The following is a 5,697-nucleotide window of genomic DNA, read 5'->3' on the forward strand; positions in this document are numbered from 1 at the left end:
TGGCTAATTTCAGTGTGTTGAAAAGTGACCTGGTCCTGGTAGGCTGAAATCAAAAAACTGTCAGATAAAATGTCATTTAATGATCAATGTGATGGTTCAGAGGAGACCATATTGCTGTGGGGAGAGATAAAGGAACAGCATCCAAAGTTTGAGCTCTCCAGATAAGACAAGAAGATAAAATGAGACAGAATTACGTAGTTTACGGAAATGTATGGATCATATATACATTTAAAAAGCATTTAACACGATAAATATTACAAACATAAAGTGCATCAGATTTTAAGGGAGCAGTGACTGCATAGATATAAGGGTAGCTGTGGATAAAAAGCAAAGAGCTGTGGTTTCAGGTTACTCTGATGTTCATCACAGTGGATATAAGAACAACGAGGAAAAAGTGAGGTCTGCAGATGCTGGAGATCAGAGCTGAAAATGTGTTGCTGGTTAAAGCGCAGCAGGTCAGGCAGCATCCAAGGAACAGGAAATTCGACGTTTCGGGCATAAGCCCTTCATCAGGAATGAAATTCCGAAACATCGAATTTCCTGCTCCTTGGATGCTGCCTGACCTGCTACGATATGAGAACAACTGCTTGTTTTGATGCATGAATGTGACCTGAATATTTACTTGCTCATGGGATGCGAGATGTTCATTTATTACCCATCCCTAGCTACTAGGGCGAAGGGGATGTGAGTGAGCTGCTTTCTTAAGTGGCTGTCTGAGCCAATTAAAAAAAATTACTTAGTTAAAAGAAAGTTTCAACCACTACTTTAAAGCCATAATGTGCCTGAGTAAAGTTTTGAGAATTTCATCTCCAGTTCATTTTAAAGTAAGTAAGTGAGTTGGAAATAAACAAACTTACAAATAGCTCACAATGAAGAGATATGTATCTGTCTTGAGTCAACAAGAGCAACTATTAGCAGAAACAACATTTTTGAAAACTGCACATCAAGAATGTAAGAAATTTATTTCAATGATTTATTGATTCTTGAACAATAACATCAGAGGAGGGGTGGGGAGCAACGCTCATTTTTAGTGGCAAATTAGAAACTTCAGTTGTTCATTGTGGAGAGTCAGTTCATTGTATTCTCTGTGCAGCTTTCCTTTGTAATAATAGATATCTCATTCGCCACCTCCCTTTTTCCAACCCTAATTAAATTTACACTTAGGCCCTCTCCTGTCGTGGCTTTTCCATTAAAATTTTCAATCTGTTCATCTAAAAATTGTCCAAAGTCCACGTGTGACAAATCAGAAAATGACAGAATACAGTCCAATTGCCTGAATGGATTTAAGAAGCTCAACACTGTCCCTAACAATGCAGCTTACTTGGTCTACACTCAACTCATTCCTTTCTGATGAAGGGCTTTTGCCCGAAGCCTTGATTCTCCTGCTCCATGGGTGCTGCCTGACCTCCTGCGCTTTTCCAGCAACACACTGTCGACTCTAATCTCCAGCATCTGCAGTCCTCACTTTTGCCTCATTACTTTCAACATTCACTTCTTCTGTGCATCTAAAATTGGAATTTAGGCAACAAAATATGTCGATTTTTATTTCATCTAAATGGTTTCTCAATTTAAAAGAATACTACAAAATGGCCTGTGGATCATACTGCTGATTTGCAGAATTAAGTTGCAGTTCAAAGATAAGAGGACAATAGAGTCTTCGTAAGATGAATACTGACACATTAATTGACCATTTGAACTAACTTTGAACTAATACGTGGCATGACAATTTATGTAAAATAGATATTCTTCTTAAAGAAAATATCATTGGATTAACTTGCTGTAAATCATGTAACCTAATTATATGTGATTGGTCTTTCTTGGTAATTAAGGCTGTACTATTTCTTAAAAAAAAGTGTAATTTTCAAATGTAATTGTGCAACTTCACCCTGGAACACTGAAGCTTCAATCTCTGTGTTGCTGGATAGAATCGCACCAAAGTACCTTAATTCAATAAACTAATGAACCTTGCTTTTTGAACAGACCGCGTTTGTCGATTCCTTTGACCAATCTCGAACCAAGACGCCCCTCTTGAGGGCAAGCAGATCTTCACTTCCACCATGTTTTTAAAATTAATTGTGGGCTAGCCTACACAAACAGAGCTTCACTATTGAGGCAGTACAAGGTTGTGGTTTGGAATATCGGGAGGAGTTTTGGGCCTGTATCTAAAGAAGGAGGTTCTGGAAGAAGTTGGGAAGAGGTTTATGAGAGTGATCCCAGGGCTGAAGGGCTTTTTATATGAGGAACAATTGAGGACTCTTTTACTGTGAATTAAGAAATGGAGGCTAGAGAACTCAGGGAAATAAATTATGATGTTTTGAAAACAGTTCAAAAGAGAAAGTGCTGGAGGTCTTAGAAAGTACAAAGGTGGATAAATCTCCATTACCTGACCTAGTGTATCCCAGGACTTTGGGGGAAGTTAGAGAGGAAATTGCAGGCGCCTTGCAAAAATATTTGTGTAACCTACGGGTGATGTGCCACATGACTGGGGAATGTCTAATGTTGGGCCTTTGTTTAAGAAGGGATGTGGCGAGGAGCCTGGGAATTATAGACCTGAGTCTGACTTCAGTAGTGGGTAAGTTATTGGAAGTGAGTCAGAAAGATATGATTTATATGCATTTGGAGAGGCAGGAATGATTAGGAATACAGAGTGAGGCAAATCATGTCTCACAAACTTTAATTGAGTTTTTTGAGGAACAAGCTAAGAAGATTGATGAGGGCAGAATGGTAGATGCTGTTTACATGGACTTTAGTAAAGTGGTTGACAAAGTTCCAGATGATAGAGTAATTAGTAAAGTTAGGTTATATGGGATTCAGGGCGAGTTGTCAATTCGATGCAAAATTGGTTAATCAGCAGGAGTCAGAGAGTGATGCTGGAGGGCTGGTTTTCGAATTGGAGGCCTGTGACCAGCAGTGTTCCACAGGGATCAGCGCTGGGTCCACTTTTGTTTGTCATTTATTTACTAGTGACTTAGATGAGAATATAGAATGCATGTTTGGTAAGTTTGCAGGTGACACCAAAATTGATGGTATAGTAGAATGTGAATAAGGTTGACTAAAATTACAAAGAGATCAATCAATTGGATCAATGGGTTGAAGAGTGGTAGATGGAGTTGAATTTGGATAAATGTGAGATATTGCATTTTAGTAAAAGTAAATAAAGACAAGACTTATACAGTTAAAAGTAGGGCCTTGGGCCGTGTGTTGTAGAACAGAGAGGCTGAGGAATTGTGGTACATAACTCGTTGAAGTTTGTATCACATGTAGATGAGGTGGTTAAGAAGGTGTTTAGCATGCTTGCCTTCATTGCTCAGCGATTTGAGTTCAGAAGTTGGGATATTATGTTGAGGTTGTACAGGATGTGATGAGGTCTCTTCTAGACTTCTACAGTTGAATTCTGTAATGTGGTTTGGAGTTAAGCCAAGCATTCATTATTTGCTCTGATTGCAGAGCTGTGCAACAAAATCACCAATACTTAATACTTTCAAGTTTTTAAAATAGTTGAATGAATAACCATGAGTTCGGTTACTTCAAAAGCCGTCTGATCATTTAGTTCAAAGGTGTAGCAAATGATTGCTACAGTTAATGTAAAGAGCATAGCAACGTGCCTGAATGGCAAATTAAAATCTGAATCACCATATTGTTGATTTTGAGAAAGTCCTTTATCTCCTCCAGCAAGTACTCCGATATATTTGAATACTTGCACAGTGCTGGTCGATTTACTGCACTTGCATTTTAAGAACAAAGCCCTATGATTAAATTACTGCTTCAAAACCCAGCACAGGCCTTCCTGTGATCGTACAACCCACTCATATGACATGGTTCAGACAAGCTTCATAAAATCACCCACCTTTCCTTAAATATCAAACACAATGAAATTCTAGAGGTCAGCAGGGAAACAGCAGTCCTGACATTGGTTTGCATGTATGCAGAACACAATCTGCAACATTTTCACCATCTATAACAATGACAGCCAATAGCAACGAGGTCATAATTTTGGATTTCTGGCTCCATTTAAGTATGTCAATGTGGGTTTGCCCCTCATTGGGTTGGCAAAATCTGGCCCTTTAAATATTAGTTGGTAGAGCCCTGGGAAGTGTTGTTGAACAAAGACCTCAGGGTTCAGGTGCCTTGAAAGTTGCAGTCACAGATATACAGGGTGGTAAAGAAGGTGTTTGGCATGTTTGGCTTTGTTGCTCTGCCCGTTGAGTTGAGGAGCTGGGATGTCATGTTGTAGTTTACAGGATGTTTGTGAGGCCACTTTTGGGGTACTGTGTACAGTTCTGGTTGCCCTGCTACAGGGAGGTTATTATTAAATTGCAGACAATGCAGAAACAATTTACAAGGATGTTACTGGGAATGGAGAGTTTGAGTTATAAGGAGAGGCTGGATAGACTGTGACTTTTTACACTGCAACATGAGAGGGTAAGGGATGACCTTATAGTTGACCACTCAAAGTCATCTTCAAAGATATTTCATCATCTCAGGGGGAGCTCAGCAATATTACACCATCCTCGCTGCAGTCACTGGATACATATCTCAAGAAAACAACAAAGAGCAAAGAAAATTACGGCCCTTTGGTCCTCCAAGCCTGCGCTGATCCAGATCCTCTGTCTAAACCTGTCACCTATTTTCCAAGGATTTGTATCCCTCTGCTCCCTGCCCATTAATGTCTCTGTCCAGATACATCTTAAATGATGCCTCTATCACCTCTTCTAGCCTTTTACTCTGGGAAAAAAGCTTTTTGTTATCCACCCTATCTATACCTCTCATGATTTTGTAGACCTCAATCAGGTCCCCCCTCAATCTCTGTCTTTCTAATAATAATAATCCTAATTCATAGCTAGCTCTCTCCATACCAGGCAACATCCCGGTGAACCTCCTCTGCGCCCTCTTCAAAGCATCCACATCATTTTGGTAATGTGGCGACCAGAACTACACATCGTATTCCAAATGTGGCCGAACCAAAGTCCTACACAACTGCAACATGATCTGCCAGCTCTTGCATTTAATACCTCATCCGATGAAGGAAATCTTCTTGACCTCTATTGACCTGTGTTCCCACCTTCAGGGAACAATGGACTTGACCATTCAGATCTCTCCGTACATCTGTTTTCCCCAGGACTTTTCTATTTACTGTATAGTTCACTCTTGAATTGGATCTTCCAAAATGCATCACCTCACATTTGCCCGGATTGAACTCCATCTGCCATTTCTCTGACCAACTCTACAATCTATCTGTATCCTGCTTCATTCTCTGACAGACCCCTTCACTATCTGCTACTCCACCAATCTTAGTGTCATCTACAAACTTGTTAATCAGACCACCCATACCTTCCTCCAGATCATTTATATATATCACAAACAGTGGTGCAGGCACGGATCCCTGTGGGACACCACTGGTCACAGGTCTCCATTTTGAGAAACTCCCTTCCATTATTACTCTCTGTCTCCTGTTGCCCAGCCAGTTCTCTATCCATCTAGATAATACTCCTTGGGCCCCATGCAACTTCACTTTCTTCATCAGCCTACCATGGGGAACATTATCAAATGCCTTACTGAAGTCCATGTATGTGACATCTACAGCCCTTCGCTCATCAATCAATTTTGTCACTTCTTCAAAGAATTCTATTAATTTCTTAAGACATGTCCACCCCTGCACAAAACCATGTTGCCTTTTACTGATAAACCCATTTCCTT

The sequence above is a fragment of the Hemiscyllium ocellatum genome, chromosome 24 (assembly GCF_020745735.1).
Source record: "Hemiscyllium ocellatum isolate sHemOce1 chromosome 24, sHemOce1.pat.X.cur, whole genome shotgun sequence".
Classification (NCBI taxonomy): Eukaryota; Metazoa; Chordata; class Chondrichthyes; order Orectolobiformes; family Hemiscylliidae; genus Hemiscyllium; species Hemiscyllium ocellatum.